The sequence below is a fragment of the Paramormyrops kingsleyae genome, chromosome 14 (genome assembly GCF_048594095.1).
Source record: "Paramormyrops kingsleyae isolate MSU_618 chromosome 14, PKINGS_0.4, whole genome shotgun sequence".
NCBI classification, from domain to species: domain Eukaryota; kingdom Metazoa; phylum Chordata; class Actinopteri; order Osteoglossiformes; family Mormyridae; genus Paramormyrops; species Paramormyrops kingsleyae.
In genome coordinates this window covers 1,548,284-1,565,963 of record NC_132810.1, presented here as the reverse complement: position 1 = coordinate 1,565,963, position 17,680 = coordinate 1,548,284, and the positions used below count along the sequence as shown (strand labels likewise).

Below are 17,680 nucleotides of genomic sequence, written 5' to 3'. Positions count from 1 at the left end.
GAAGAATTTGGGTTCCCCAAGAATCAGCCGTTTAAAGGAGGATTCCTCACTTTCTCTCTCCCTCCATCACCGTAACTTATAATCCCATGGGCTTGGCACAGTTTAAGACAGGAAACACTCAACACTATCCAAACAGATGGAAACACTGCGATGTAGTCACAGCACAACTTCAAACAACAGTCAATCCAAGAACATTTCCACACAACTGTTTCAGAGGGAGTTTGTGTTATAGGTCAAAATGGTGTTCACAGAATAATAATATATACAATAAGAAAAAGAACATTTTCACCTTGGAATGTATGGTGACTCTTTGCCATTATAAGAGAACTATATTCAATGTATTGCTTTTACATTGTTTTAAGGCTGTAAATCATGTTAACTACAATCACTAAGCAGGCAGCTCCTTTGTACTAATAGAGTCATCATACACTATATATTAAGTTCTGGTTCTGAAGATTTAGAAAGATATTTTTTCCAGCCAGAGACTGAACAACGAAGTTAATCTTGGGATATCCTCAACTAATAAAATTTCACTGGTTTACTGCTATTGATTTATCCAGAAGTGCCTTTTGTTGAAATTTTACGACATAAGAGTTTTTCCTGGAGTTCTGTCATCCAAATACTAATACCATTTAATCCTGCTTGTGTGTTTGACTAGCTAGTGTGAAAAGTTGGATTTGTCCACAAAGTATAAGACCTGTGTTTTCAGGTTTGAAAATCAATGGAAATTTTACCTTGACTTGAAGGGCTGACGAAACCATTGTAGCAGAAGGACACGGTGAAGACACCCTACTCTCTCTGTGGTTTCAGTGGCATGTACATCTCTGCATGCTGGTATTCGGTTCTTTGAGTTTTGGGACTATTACACTCTCCTAGGAAGATTTATTATTGTTCCAAAGTTCTACATTTGGAAAATACGGCTCTGCCTGTAATTTAGAGGAGCCCTAGAACCTTAGAAATATGGCTTCTGCAGACTGATAGGCATCAACAACCCCCCCCCCCCCCCACCAGGAGTCTTCAGGAAACTTATTTGACCATGGAGTAATGTAGCTCTTGAACCTATGATCACTTTCCTCTGATAGTAAGAGTCATTATTAGTCATATTTATACTGGGTAAGGCTAAATCAAGTCTTGTATAATTATTCAAACCAGTGCAACCAAGTTGTCCCTTTATTTGGGTTAAATTAACTGTATCTTCTTGGTTGCATGTCTGATTACCAAAAGCAGAAACAAACTTTACCATCATTTCTTGATCAGTAAACATGCTGCAAAAATATCTGGTGTGATGGCATTATGGCATCGTGCAGTAGGCAACAATCCATTTAAGCAGCTCCAAGACAACAGAAAGGTTTAATGGGGAAACTGAACACACCAGGTGAACTAGAAAACAAAAAGGCCACGTGTGGTCAAAAGCAAATGGAAACAGGAACTAACTATAAAAATCTCGAAAAAGGTAACAAGAGAAGAGCAACACAGGGATGAGACGTAGGAAAACCAAACGGGGCAGCGGCACAATAACAGTAATTAACACAGCGCAGGCACCACATACAGTGACTCACTGAAGAGCAGAGTAGGGCAGGCATGTGAATACACAAAAACCTGGGGCAAATAAGGAACAGGTGGAAGAAGATCAATTAACAACAAGCAACAGAACAATCAACAAACACTGGCACGAAGAAACGGGCAACCGGTGGAACTAATAACAATTAATAGGCACAGAAACTAGGGAGCTTTACAAATACCAGAAACTAGGAAACATTAACTGGGAATTAAATACTAGGAATAGAATGTAAGGATAATTAAACAGAACCAGAAAGGAGCAGAACAGAACACAAGCAGGGAAAACCTTGGACAAGAAAACTAATATAGAAAATAAACACTGAGAAACAAAAATCCAAGAAATACAAATGAACAGAGGAGGCTGAGCGGCACGACTCATTCTGTGAGCCGCACATTCAGCCCAATGAGCTGTGCAGCAGTTGGGGAAGCTTAAGAAAACACACAAGGGTTTGACAGGGGGTGACAAGATGGGATGGCTACTGACACCTGCTGGCCAAATAGGGAAGAGACATGAGGTACAGGACCAGAAGAGTGCTGATCCTGACAATCTGGCAAGATCAAATGTGAGGAATATGTAAAGAAAACAAAAAAAAGAACATCAAACAAGTAAATACTTTATCGTGGATGCTGAATCATCACTTGTAGCATGTTTTATTACAATAATTATTGTACCCTCTATTGTTAATTTTAAGAGGAGCAGTATGGGGTCTGCAGCAAGCCTTGTCACTTCATACATTGAGCTTTGACTGTTCAAGTATTTCCAGTGTTAACTGTCCTTTCGGAGTTTGTGTGAGCTTCCTCTGAGGTCTTTGGCCTGCTGCTTGGGAGGTTTGGCAGTTATGAATCATGCTTACTGTATGACTTTGCGAGTGAATGTACTGCATGATGGGCTGATTTTTACATGGATGCACATTACTGGTCCTAGGGGAAATTCCTGCGCATACACAAGCAAATAAATATAAAGTGTTGAGATGCATGTGTAGGTCTGCTGTGTGCTTCCCAGGATAGGTGCTGAATGACTGTAACAGATTTCATTAAACACTAGAAAATCCAGCCAAAACACAGCATTTAGACTATGCATTTACTGTCACTTTCGGCATGACTGCTAATTGTCTGGATCCCCTGACAGGTAGATGCCCCTTAAACTTCTTGAAGCACTAAGAGAATCCATTTTGTCAAGAACCTTCTTAATTGAACAGGATAAAATCATGTGATGTGCATTACTTCAGAAGGCAGAGCATGCACAACATCAGCACGGAATGACAAATGGCCTGTACTGTCCCCAGTCAGCCTGGTCCGTTAGGGGCCGTGACATGCAGGGGTGGAGTCGCGAGAGGTCCTGGAACAATAGCTAGTGAGACAGGAGGCTTCCTCTGCAGCACGACTGTCCGGTCTCCGGGGGCGCAGTGGTGAGAGTAGCTGGCCATGAGTGGGCATCAGCCCAGGCTTTTCTTTATTTAAGAATGAAAGAATGACAGCAGAGGGTGGATCAGGAGGTGGACCAGGAGGATATCCACGAATTAACAAGTGACCTTGCAGACGGCTTCCTTCTTGTCAGGAATAATTCAATGCAGGGTGCTGTGTTTTTGAAGGAAGGTTCCCATATTCATTTCCAAGAATATCCCACTGAATACAAATGAATCACATGACCTCGCTTTCCTTTAGGTCACATCCACATTAATACTAATTTCAAATAACTTTTGAAAAACGCAAACTTATTTAAAATTTGTAGTCTAAGCGGTTTTTTTTTGTGTGTTTTCTTACTATTTTCACTGTATCCACTACTTTATATGAACCATATTATGATTCAGGTCTACTGAGATGTTTTAAGCAAATAAGAAGCAGCTTTCCTTTGAGAGCAGGGTTCATTGAGGATTTCCATTTGCCGGAACAGATGACAGCTTTCCAGACACTGTCAAAGTTTACTGAGGTTATTAATGGCCCTTCATTAGTTGGTGACGTACAGGATATGCCTTTCACGCCCCACTTATTTTTCCCTTTGCTTATAGCACTTATTCCCGAACAAAGTCAAATGTCAGTGTTGTAACCTCTTCTATATCTTCATTGTTATTCTCTAGTTTATGGCTGGGATCTCCATCCATTCTTTTGTTGTGTACTAATATCATCAATTTTACAACCCAAAACTGAGTAAAGGAGGATTGAAAGAAACAGAAATAACGTTTGTTCGCTTCAGGAACTAGTAATATTTATCCATATGTCTGTATTGCTAAAGAATATAGAATGTCTGAATGAAAATTCAGCCAGTCAGTGGTGTTTTCTAAGTAGTTCTTTTTGTGGGATTTTTATTTTTTTTTTTGCAATCAGGGAATTAATTATGTTTAGTCAGAAAAGAGCTCTGTAGCTAAAAATCAGCTACTGACTGAAAGTGGCAGTACATAGGTTATTGACGTTTGCAACGGTGCTGTTTTGTATCCAGAAAATGACTTTAATTAATCAGTGAAGTCCTGGGATTTGGTGACAACCCCCCAGACCATGAATCTGGCAGCTATTTCAAACACCTTTTGACCCTTGGGTCAAACATGCATAATGTCACTCCTGGGGAACTGGTTTAAAAAGTAAATCATTAAATCAATGTCAACATACCGAGTGAAAAATGGTTTAAAAACCAAAATTCTTTCTCCCTTTTGTCTTGTATAATGATATGGGACAAAGCAGTGCATTTGGGGTAATCTGGCACATTCCAAGATAACATTTATTGATCTGAAAGACAACTTTTATATGACAAGTAGCTTGCTAGTAAAGCAGAGGTCTACATATGAATGGTGCAACTCCAGATGGTAATTATATCAACTGTTATATATTTTTATTGTACAGCATTGTATTGCAAACTAGGTTTTGAAGCTCACATTTTTAAACCAGTTCTGATGTTTTCCAGGATGTTGTTTTGTCGTACTAGCTGTCATATGTTATAAAGGAATCATCATTGCATGATGTCTTTGAGGTACTTTGGGCAACTGAGTACTTATTAAACGTTTTTTTCCCATTGCCTTCAAGAATGAGAAGATGACTTTAAAGCTTGCAGTAGAAATATCACTTTCTGTTTCAGAATGCAGTTAAAACGCAAGGAATAAATATAGCAATATATACAAATCTCTGACATGACATGTTTCTCTATACATGCCGAGGTGGACATATCAGGTCCAGAAAGTAAAACTACAGACCAGGATTTTGTTTCAACCAGCCAGTTGAGTTTAAAGAGTCAGAGTCACAGAGTCCTCAACTGGTTGGTTGAAACAACCTTGGTCTGGATTTGTACTTTCTGGACCTGAAATGGCCGCCTCTGTATGAATGTGAATGTCATAGTGACATAGTCATAATGTGTCACAGTCTTTTTTGGAGAGTGACCTGGAAAGCTATATGGGACATTAGTGAATTTGCGATTAAAACACACATTGATTGTCTGATTTGTAAGTGCAGCTGCTGTACAGGCTTCTGCCAGTGTGGGAAGGCCTTTCAATCAAACTCCAAACCTCTGAGATCTGATTTCAAAACATAATCCATTTACTTCTCCTCAGGTATACACTTAAGATATCATTTGTAGAGGAATATTCCCACAGCCTCTGCTTTTCAAATTCACTAACGTTGAGTACGTAAGCGTCAATAATGCTAAACCTTCACCACAGATCAAGTATCAAACTACCAGTCAAACCAAATGTAATATATTTGAGGAAATATTAAATTATTTTTTATTCTGAAATTTAAGACTAAGTCTATCATTTTTTATGACAACAAAGTTCTTTACTGCCATTAATAAATTTTATGTGCAACAGATGAAAACTAAATTTAATCTGCATACAGAATCAGCTGTCTTTGTCAGGTCAGGCAGTTGAGTTATATGCTTTTCAATGAGAACAATTGTTGCGCGTGTGCAACATTGTAAAATGTAGCACCTTTGTCCGTCCGCGTCCGCCATGCATAACGTCAGGCTCATTACATTTGTCGGGAGGCATGATGAATGGAGGCTCTGTCCCTTTGTTCAATTTCCCTCTTGAGCTAACTAATAGAAAGCACATTGGCCCCCTCTGAACACTTGATGGTACTGGGGGTGGACAGGTCGCCCCTTGGACTAAGGACCTCCAAAGTGGCTTCAGGAAGTCCTCTGAAGTACGCCGCCCTCTCTCCCTGTCTCTCTTGCTCACCCTACCAGGGCATGAAAGGTCTCTCCGTCACAGTCATCTCTCTGTATTCTTTGTAATTGTATACCCAATGGAAGTATTTCAAATAGGATTTGCCCTTCCACTGTTCTGGCCAATGGCCAGTACAGGCCAAGTGAAAGTGCTTGACTGGTATTATTTGCAGCTAGAAATATTGGAGCTCTCTGCTTTTTCAGAGAGCAGGCATCTTGAGGCCGAACAGAATCTCTGTGCTCTGCTGTCTGATGAGCCAGACTAATACAAAATGTGAGGTTCCTGGCTGGGACATAAAGAGCATGTCAACACATTTTGGCATTAGATTGGTTTTGCTTTGTGACGTGAGACACAAAGGTTTGGAAAGGAGGTGATACAAGGACTCACATCTGGAGGAAAGTTTTCTTCACTGGGGCCGGAACTGCTTTTCCATTCATTTAAAAGTGGTATAACGAGACTGCGGTTCTGGCAAAGGTCTATTGTGGAGTCAGAGGGGGCTTAGAGAAAAAGAAATCAATTAGGAATCTGACATGATACAGAGGACCATGATCTGGTCCTTTTGGCGGATGTCAGAGGACCATGATCTGGTCCTTTTGGCGGATGTCAGAGGACCACGATCTGTTCCTTTTGGCGGATGTCAGAGGACCATGATCTGGTCCTTTTGGGCGAGGCACTGATGTAAAGCAAATCACACTCAAAGTCTTCACTACCATTTTTTTAAATGTCATAATGTGTCACAAACCTGTTAAACACTCCAGAAGGACTTTAGAAATGACGTCATTTAAATGCACACTTTCTGGAGGCGAATAATTTCTTTCTAGAAATCTGAGCTTTAACGGTAGGTGTGTTTTATTAGGGGGGAGTGCCCCCTCCCCGTAACTCTGGAAATAGTGCACAGCCCGTCAGCAACATGGGCCTCACTGCAAGCAAGTTGCTTGTTTATTCAGGGGGTCTGGGTCACGCGGAGAAAGCATGCACCCATCCAAAAGCCAGAGCTCAGGCTCACTCAAGGGGAGGGGCTGTGATCTGTTAAAGGAAAGGGAACGAAACTCTGGCAGGATCCCACTAAACGATCATGTTTCAGGATACAAGTTCATTTGTAACTTCAAACATCCCGTCACTGCGGAGATGCACCATCGACGGCTAAAGAGATCGCTGAATTCGCAAGAATAACATAATACGGTCGGAGGGAAGAACTTTTGAAGCCAACAGAATTAAGGTTTAAAAACCATGTAGCACCGTGTGTTTTTAAAAACACAACTTGTTCGTCAATGCTCGAGTTCTCAACTAAGTGGGTAAAAAAATTCGCTTCCAAAGTTTCCTAAAATTGGACCATAATTTAAATGTTAGGTATGCTGCCATGTGATGGTGCCATGGTGACCCATCCTGAGTTATTCCCTGCTCCCGTCTTGGATCGGCTCCGGATGGATGGATGGATATTATACATGTTCAACAATTACACATTAAATTGTGTTGCTTAGTGGAAGGTCTGAAACCTGCTGGGTTTGCAGTTTATTAACAGCTGGATGCTTCCAGCAGAATAGCTCACATTAAGTGTATTTTGGTGTTTTTACTAGTGCATGTTAAGTGTCTCACTCATGAGCAGAGTCCCTGCTGAAACTCAGGTGATAATTCACTTTTAGCCATACGCTACCTACTGCCCCTTTATAAGGTATCAGAAGCCTTTATCGTTTAATGAAAGTGACTATAGTTGACCAGCATGATATTTATTCAGAAAAGAACTTTGCCATGCTACATTCTTTTAGTCCTTGTAAACAGACTCTGTGTATGGGAATAAATAATCTTTTAGCAGTATTTCATTTTTACTGTTGAGTAACCACAGGGATTTTATAAACACTTGTCAGTATCGCATGGCAGACACAAAATGCAAAAGCAAAATCATCCCAGAGGTGGCTTCTGCAGCACTGCCAGTGAAACGGGGGGTGAGGCTACATAAATCGCATTCTTCTACGCTCTGTTCAGTTAAGCTTCTTCTTAATACATTAAATGTTCTACCTGTATTGTAAAATATATAGTGTCTACAGCAGTTGGTAGTATTTTTGAGTGCCTGGAGTTTCTGGAGTTTGTTAAGGAAACTTGGTCTAGGGCTGAGGACAGAAATAAAATGTAGCGTTTCTCCTGGTAGAGTTGGCCTGAGATGTGCTTTTTTCCTGTGCAATGGACAGAAAACAGAAACAAAGAGTATTCCCAGATCCATCATCAATATATACTAGTGGCTCAATAGCTCAGTGGCTTCAACTGCTGTGAGTAACCAGTGTGTGCTTTACTATAGGTACACTGGTTTTATTATGGATTCCATGTTTATGTGGTTTAGGTATATTATTCTTTTCTGTGGGATTCATAATTATGTGACGGTATATAATGACAAAATTGTACCCATTTTAGGGAATGAATATTTGCCAGGAAAAGTTATGCAGACAAAATATGTGGATGTGATTCGTTTGTTTTAAAAGGCCAAATGTTTTTCCTGTGTCAGTCTTTTTTTCCTGGATGGAATTTCCCCAATCTCGATTTTCTGAAGGAAAAAAAGACCTTTAGATTGAATAAATTTCCTTAAAAAATGGCACTGATCCTTGTGTGTCATTGAAACTGTACTCCAATATTGTGTATTTCTTGTAATATTGTAACATTTACTGAGAGGCAATTGGTAGATAGTATCCTATGTTGTTCTGGCTTTAATGTCGGGTATAAATTTTTCAATTCGTTCCAAGAATTCTCCTGAGGGTCTGGAAAGGAAAGGAATTTTATATTTTGGGAGTCTCCTGCACAATAACAAAATTGTTGATTCCCATATGAGGGATAAGTATGATCTTATTTCATTCTTATTTGTCCTGATATAATTTTGGCTTGATTTTATACTTTGATCAATACACTGGCTTATTATGGCAATACAATAGCTCATTGTGAACCAACTGCGGACTTCATTGACTCAGCTGTGCAAAAACACTTGTCATTGGTTGACTGCCTTTGTAAAAGAGCTTCTGATGGCAGAGAAAGAAATGTAAGCGAGCATGTAAATTACTCATATAAACATGACACAAAAAAAGTAACAGGCAGTAATGTTTTAAAGACTGCTGAAAATATTCATGTTATTAAAAATCACTGGTATGGAGGTAGGGGGGGGGGTGACTTTATTTGGGATGTGGGTTTAACGGATGGTGACGAGGGAGAGAAAGAAAAGACAGGCATTTTGACTGCGGCAGAGTCAAAAGGAAATAAGCTGAGTAACAAATTAATTATTAGGGTCTTGGAAAGGACAGCTAGGTCTAGGAGTGTTGTCCAAGGCAAGAAGAAAACAGAGGGCTTTTATGTTTTTAAGTTCCTGCTACTTTATGTTGTATTATACGTTAGTTTATATTACTGATGAGTAAATGGGCTTATCACCTAACCCTGCCCCAGGAAGTCTATGCCCCCCCCCCCCAGCCCATCTTAAAATCATCTTGGCTCCCACCTATGAAAATATTTCACAGTTAAGTCCCATGTTAAATTTTAAGTGGGCAATATTTTCCATCTGGGAAATGAATAGCCCGTAAAAATCCTGGTATCCCACAATCACTGGGGTAGGAACAATGCTACGTTGTTACATGTTTTTTGTCATGTAGCTGCATTGAGCAGTAAATACGTACATCTACCCATTTTCTGTAGGTATTTCATTTTGCTTACATGCCATAGATGGATCTGGACACAATAAATCTTGATTAAGTTCTAATTAATTGTCACATCGCACCATTTTGAATAAGGAAGAGCATAATACTCCAGTAAAAGCTGGATGCAGGACCTTTACTGGTGAAGTGCTGTGTAATAAAATATTCATTTCATGCAACAATGAAACCCAATGACAATGAACATATTAAAATATAAAACTTCTAAAAGCCATACATCCATTTTCTGTACCCGCTTATCCTATTCAGAGTCACGGGGATCTGGAGCTTATGAGCACAAGAGAGGGAATAACCCAGGATGGGGTGCCAGCCTATCACAGGGCACGCCCACACACCATTCACTCACACGTACAAGGCAGGGAATAACCCTGGATGGGGTGCCAGCCTATCACAGGGCACGCCCACACACCATTCACTCACACATACAAGGCAGGGAATAACCCAGGATGGGGTGCCAGCCTATCGCAGGGCACGCCCACACACCATTCACTCACACGTACAAGGCAGGGAATAACCCAGGATGGGGTGCCAGCCTATCACAGGGCACGCCCACACACCATTCACTCACACATACAAGGCAGGGAATAACCCAGGATGGGGTGCCAGCCTATCGCAGGGCACGCCCACACACCATTCACTCAGTCACACACACACACCTACCGGCAATTTGGAATTAACCTCAGCATGTTTTTGGACTTTGGGGTTAAACCCCACAATCACACGGAAAACATGCAAACTCCCCACACATGGAACCATGGGGGAGACTTGATTCCTCTTCCCAGAGGTGGCCACTGCAGCACCATGCTGCCCCACAGAATGATCAAAAATATGAATAAATATCATAAATATAACCAGGGACCTCATTTATGTCGCATGTTCAGTTGTAGTCCTTTTATGGATTGAATGAGTTTGAGTATGTTATAGTGTGTGGTTATAGTAAGGATATGGTCTGAACAGTTAAATGATGTTGCAGGAAGAAGACTAGCTGGAAATGACACATATGGAGGAAGGGATGGACCTTTACAGTCATAGCAACTGCAGTAAAGTGCAGTGAGCTAAGCTGCGGCCAGCCACTGCATCTATATATTTATGTCTGAATAACTGGTAACAGTTTGGACCTTGTGGAAAATGTGTTTTAGGTAAAACAAACAAAAAAAAAACACTGCAATGTCGTTACCGAGTTTGCATAAGAACAGACAATAACTTCCTTTTACATACATAGTAGCAGTTTTACCTACATCTACCAAAAATTGGTGACACTATATAATCTTTATATTCAAGAGCTGTGAATCTAGACAAATGACAAGTAGGACAGGAAGTTACTCAGAATTAGCATTTTGATGCTTATGAAATCTATTTTATGTGGCCATATAATTAGAAAAAAATCTGGAGAATATTTCAAGTTCCCAACATAAACCTACTTCAGCCAAAACAGTACTGAAACTGGCTTGGCGTCTAGGGAATGTGACGGGAATTTAATGAGCTGCGGGGCTTTAGTCATATCAGGGTCTCCAGCCTTGAACTCATCGGGCCACAGCATGTTTGAGGTATGAAGCTGGCCACTTGGACCAGTCCTGGAGCTCTCCTGAGGCTTATACCCAGTACGTGGTTTGCATGGAAATAAGATCATGTAGCTTCTGAGTTCTCTTATTACAGTCTCACTTTACTCCCTGCAGCAGCACATTTGTGCATAGATGTTTGATAAAGTGGCTGTCGCTGGACAAGTGGGGGAACAAGGAGAAGAAGCAGCTGTTCCTGATGCATCATAATGCTGAGGAATGGATTTGTGTTGACTAAGGGCCGAATAAAATCCAAACTCAACCACTTGCTAAACACAAATTATATAGTAAATGTTATCAGTGGTTTGGTTTAGGGTCAGAGTTGTAGGATTTTCATTTTATTTTATTTGTTTAGATTTTGAAAGTCAGTGCTTTCATTTTGTCTGCCTTAACTTTAATTGCACTAATTGCACACATTTTGTTAAAATATTTTATTAGATGGAGAAATATTTCTAACATGCAGAGTGTCTTCTCGTCAATGAATGAAAATGTTGATTTTAGGGTATTGCATGAAATTCTGAACAGAATTAACAATGGTTTAGCTCTACTTACCTTGACAAGAACATTTAGAACATAAATGTAGGAAAGGAATAATAAAGAGGTGCAATATAAGCCATTTTTATTATGCACACGTCAAACTCCAGACTCTTCATTCTTCATCTCATTTGAAACGGTATAAGTCAATTGTGCAGGTTGTAGAGCAGAAACTAAATAGACTCCATAATACCTCTTCACTGCATCAATTGGCACCAGTAGATCAACATATGTCTAATATAGAGCATGGCAATACATGCAAACAAATGTTTATTTCATATGTAAACAGTACAGCACATATTTAAATTTGTATTGTTTGACGGTTAATTTGATACTTGTTTTATTGCAGAGACTCAGCATCATGAAGCAGTAGTCAGGATACTAAAGCACTAATAGAATGAGAAATACAAAAATATACAAAATTTCTACATATAAAATCATAATTTTTAGCTGGTTGGCTTTTGTTTTGTTTATGAATCGTTTGTTTCCATACTACCCCAGGACTGTTCACGCTGTTGTCAGAAAGTGATTTGTTGTTGGTGGACATATTTGCTGTGGAGACCTTTAATGGGTGTCAATGAATTTTCGTGCTGGGACAGTATAAGGCAGCGTGGCAGAGCGTATAATAAATACTATAGGTACTCATCCAGTGCAGGAAGCAAAAGGTACAAGGCAAGTGACATCCTGGACAGAGTAACAGTCACACTCACACACAATCAAGTGCACACTCATCAAGTGCACACTCAAAAATAATAAAAATAAAAAAATAATAATAATAATAATAACAAACAGCAAATGGATATGCAATCATTACATCTACATTGTACATTCAGACTCAAAATTTTACAAGGAAAGACAGTATCAAAAAAAGTAATGGCAAAAGGGCTCATAATGTCATTTAGGTTTTACATGCTTCCAAGATTCACCTCAGTTGTTAAATCTCAGGTTAAATTCTAATGTAACAATATTATGTTGAAATTTATTTTTATCCACATAAGTTACATTTGCTTTATTTTTAATTTTAGCAATGAATTTATTGACTTGGAAGACGGTTTCATTGTACGTCATCTGGACTACTAAGGCATTTCTTTTTTTTACATCTAGATTATGCTGGAACAAATTATTCTCAGAATGTGATTGTGTTTTCAATTACGGAAATGTGTTCTAAATTTCAGGGTCGGTTCTGATAATATGAAAGAAGTAGCATTTATTTATTGTTTGTTTGCCACCCATAAAGAAGATATAAACTGACAGCTCATAAACAGATTTTCTTCTGGGCTGCCATCGACACTTTGAAATTAACATTGAATTCACATGGGTTTGTATTTAAAATTCTTCACTTATAATCTGCCACCTCAATTTAGCATACTGCTGATTCTAGATTTAGCTTCTTGTGGATCACCTCTATCTCCCTGGGACTTGAAACAGTGACCTAAGCATTAATTCAGTAGGCTACTTAAAAACATTTTATAGGTGAAATTCGTGCATGACAATAACAACCCTTTTGAAGAGCAGGAAATGCCCTCCGTAACATAGAGAGCCTCACATACTGGGATTACCAAGTAAGTACATGATGAGTCCCTAGATGGGATGGTACTGCAACCTATTTCCTCTTATGGATGAATGGGTTTCCATCGTGTGTAGCCTGCCTTGTCAGCTGTCAGAAGGGCTCTTACCAAAGTTTATGCCTTTTTACCCAGTTTTCTTCCATGTGGCATAATGCTTGGTTGACACGTAGCTGTTTCTTTGCGTCAGCTGACAAGGGCGAAAAACAGCGTAATCAAACCAAAGGCTGAGCGACTGCATTCGCCAGTGAATAGGCAATGTGCTCTAAGTCCGACATGGCGCACTGCAGGCTGCTGTTTGTAGCTGAGGAACACAGATAACTTTGAAGCATATGAGCTGTCCCACATACAACAGCTCTGCAAGATGCAGAGACCACAGTTCCTAATAACTGTATATAGCATCAGCAGCCAACTTGGTCATTTTTGAGTACAATGACATCACTGCATTATTGGCGCACTGGAGGCTATAATAAATTGCCTTGGGCTCAATCTCCCAAAATGGCCCACCAACATTACACACATCTATTTCCAGAATAAAACTAAGCCCACCAGTGCACCATATTAGGTTATACAGTATGTAGCGCAGTAATTCCACCCAGGATGTTAACACTATTCCACCCATCTCTGTTTTCTCATGCATTTCGGGTTTGCAATTTTGCTATTTTTTTTTTTTGATAGATTCTTTTGTTTTATTTTGCTGTAAGTTAGGAGCTAAAACAAACCACAATTTATTCTTTGTAGTGGTTTTACAAAAGCTGTATATTAATTCGACTCAAGTCATGCAACTGAATGGCATCTAGCTAAGTAAATGTTTTACTTCAGAGTTTTTTGTAATACACAGGAATAAAACTGGAGGACGGGCTGAAACATTAATCAGATGTATGGACTTCCTACACTTTGAGATGACTGATATAAATACTTTGCAGCAGATATTTGGGGAATATAGAACTCCATCTGATTTTAGGTGAGCGATTTTTAGTCAAAAAATGCGATGGTTAGTTACGTGACCTATTTAATGCTGAATAATTCAAGTAACCAGTTCCAGATGTTGTCCAGCCAAACAGCCTCTTGGCTACTATACTTGAGGCTGTATTCTGCTTCAAGTTCTGCCATCCTCTTTTAAAACCAACACGTCAGCGATCTGTCCGCACAATCCTTGGGAGACGTTTGTGTCATGTGTGTTTCTCTGCGCTTACACTACATAGTTTTCTCACAGAGCAGCATGAATCAGCCTTATTGTTCTGTAGAATGAATCTGAAGAAGAAATGACAGGAATTACTCTGAAAACAGATTTTTCCTTAGAGACGTAGAACTACAAGACTTGTAATCCACATTGTGATACAAACGTTTAGTTTTACCACGATTATAAAGTTAACTTAATAAGCAGTGTCTGTAGATGTCTTGCCTTCATCCAGACAATTTTTATCCCAGTTTTATTTGTGCAGTGAGTTAAGGTAAAATCCACCCACCATTGATAGGGTGGATGTGAACACATAAAAATCCATCCATCCATCCATCCATCTCCTATACCCGTTTCTCTTAGGCGGGGTCATGGGGGCCTGGAGCCTATTCCAGAAATTATTGGTGTTTTTGGTGCAAATGGCTAACAAACTATTTAAGATCCACCCTTAATTGAAGATTAACGACACTGTTGAAAACAGGAAAGCAGCACTTCAATTGTAATTTTATATTGGTGACATTCTACCCAAAAGCCCTGTAGCATAAGTGATTTTGTTTCTATGATTCTGTTACAAATATGTATTTTGATCACAAAGGCCATCGGGTAGTAAAGTTAATAGGAATTCAGTTCAGAATGTGTCATGCCAGCCTTTTTAAACAAGAAGCATTTACCCAGAACACAAGGTTATTTTTCCTGGCATCAAATGGCAAAACACCGCAGTTGACTCAGGGTACAAAGCATCCTTAATGTTGCATTATGAAGGTACTGTATCTATAGTGCATCACAGATGAGAGCTTCGTAAAGCATTCATTATGCTTAATAAACATGGATATAATGTGTTATGCCTTTTATGTTATGCCTAATATTATAAAGTATTATAATCAACACTATAATTCGTTATGACTGTCAATAGAAAATGCTATAATGCTGTATTAATTTCTATACTGACCATTATAATGCTTGAACACCGTTTGTATTGCCTACCACCCACCTGGCAGGTTCTCTACCTGTCAATCCTGTCCTCTTGAGCTAGCATGCCTCTGTGTTCTCACTGCTGACAGGACCTGGGTTGCTGACTGCGAATCATAGAAACAAAATCACTTATGCCACTGGGCTTTGGGTAGAATGTCCCCTATATAAAATTACAATTGAGGTGTCTGTCAGGTACAAAAAGCAAGTTTTCAGAACAGCAATAATGTTGGATATGATAGCATGTTAACATATGGGAAAATACTGAAGTATTAAGGATAATATTAAGGAATGTAGAAAAAATGATACTTGGGTGATGTAAAACCTGTGTATGTACTTCATTTGTACATCAAATATAACCAGGAAAATAAACACAACACAATGTAAGTGTAAAATACTAGTAAGTGAGTAAACATAGCATTAAGTTCAATATAAATCTTTTCAAAGTGTTCTGGTTTCATATCCAACCTCTGGTTCACGACAATAAAATCCTCACTTGACAAGCCGCTTTTGATTTTCAGTAACTCATTTCCTTTAAGCCCTTTTTAAAGCGCCCTTTAATTTGTGCAGCAAATCACAGTAATTTTCGTAACCATGGAATCAGCCACACGCCCTCACACTTCGTTGTACTTACCACAGTATGAGTCCCAGTCAACCTCTTCTATACTCTTTACTGATTCACGATTATTCTAATGTCTTAGTGGATGTTACTGGATTTTTAGCAGAGATGTTCTGCTGACACTGTTTGTCTGTCCATATTGCGTCTTCTCGTCCTGGTGATGGGTGCAGGTTTTCCTAGGCAGCATAGGGCACAAGGCAAGCTTACTGCCCGGACAGGATGCCAGTGTATCACGCAGCATGCACACTGTGGACAATTTAAAGACACCAACTCACCTCACTGCATATTTTTACATAGAACATGCAAACTCCACATACAGAATTGATGAAGGTGGGATTCAACCCTAAACCCTGGCGGCGTGAGGCAAGAGATATACCAACTAATCCATCATGCCATCCCCATGCTGTTTGTTTCATTTTGTATTTATTTACTTGCTTACTCATTTACTTGCTTACTCATTTACTTATTTATTGAGTTGGCACTCAAACTCAGACAGATGGAGATGAAAATAAATGACTTTCTTTGCAGGATTCTGCGCATGTTCTATTTTACTTGAAATAGTCTCAAAATCACCATTACCATAACTGGATTATCTGAGACCAATGGGGGAAATCTACTATAGATATATTGTTACTTTAACAATTATGGAAAAAATGGCCTGTAGAACAATGGAAATGAGCTGCTGGCGAGTAGCTTAGCATTGAACGACAATCTGAACAATTTCACAGAAGTCATGCATAGTGTATGAGCCTATGAGTAACAGAATTTTTTTTGAGTTCACATTTATTTACAATTGACAACAGCTGTGCTTAAAAAATCTTTCTTAAAGAGCCAAAAGAGAGTGGCTGACTTGATTGATTTTGCTTTTTGGCAAATTCCATAAAACCTTTAAACTGTCTGAAGTTTTCCAGAGTACACTGTTACAAAGGCTCTGTATGAAGTTTAAATCATTTTTAAGGACTGGTTTTCATCCTTCCCCTTCCATTAAAGCATTTTAAATAATTGTATCCATCCGCAATATATATGTGTGTCTAATATATATAACATGCACATACTATAACTGTCTTTTGTTTGAATATAATAGTATGATAAATCAATCTCTTATAATAGTGTCATAGATAGATCTACAGGACGTCTTCATGGAGTTCCCAGACCTGTTCCAGCAGAAGCCACTTTTGACCCAGGTGTTGCGGGACACTTTCCATCTAAAAGATCCAATGCCTTTCCATCAAAGGTCATGCCAGAACACTGATAACTGTGTTCATATGGTGGCAGACCATGAAAGATCGCAATATCTGCGTGACCTGCCGGTACTTGGTTTTGCAGCCCTATAAGTTTCATATCCATGACGAGGAAGTTTTAATTTTTACTGTTCCGGGGGAAAAAAAGAGAAAAAAACAGTGCAGTACAGGACTGACGGCAGTGCAATAAAAGACAAGACCATGCAAGACAAAGACAATATAAGAATGAAGGAACAATAAATAATCAATAAATGGATGATACAATGGGCATAATGATGTGTAAATAACCACAAAGTAGTTATGGCAAACCGCCCTTCGTAACTGCTGGCCTTCAGCAATCCTCAGGGGGAAGGTTGTGATGTCACAGAGGGCTTTGTCACCAGCTATGAAAGTGCTGCCACATAACATCCTCTTACCACTTTTCTGTCCCTCAGCTTATAGATAGTTAGTTCTGCAGTCTCAGAAGCAGCAGACTGATCTATTCTCATAAACCCAAAGACAGCCATGCCAAAATCTGAAAATTAACACTCCATACCCCTCTTATAATGCACTTACTAGTAAATACATGTTTATTTGTAATCATTTGTTGCAGTGTTTCCCAATCTGGTCCTTGGGGACCCAC

At 39.3% G+C, this 17,680-nt stretch overlaps 1 long non-coding RNA gene across 1 annotated transcript in view; it reads left to right on the top strand.

Moving 5' to 3' along the window:
• The window catches only part of LOC111857686 (uncharacterized), a 43,597-nt gene that overhangs the window by 10,492 nt on the left and 15,425 nt on the right, over nt 1-17,680 (top strand). The gene's annotated exons all lie outside the window — the stretch shown is intronic.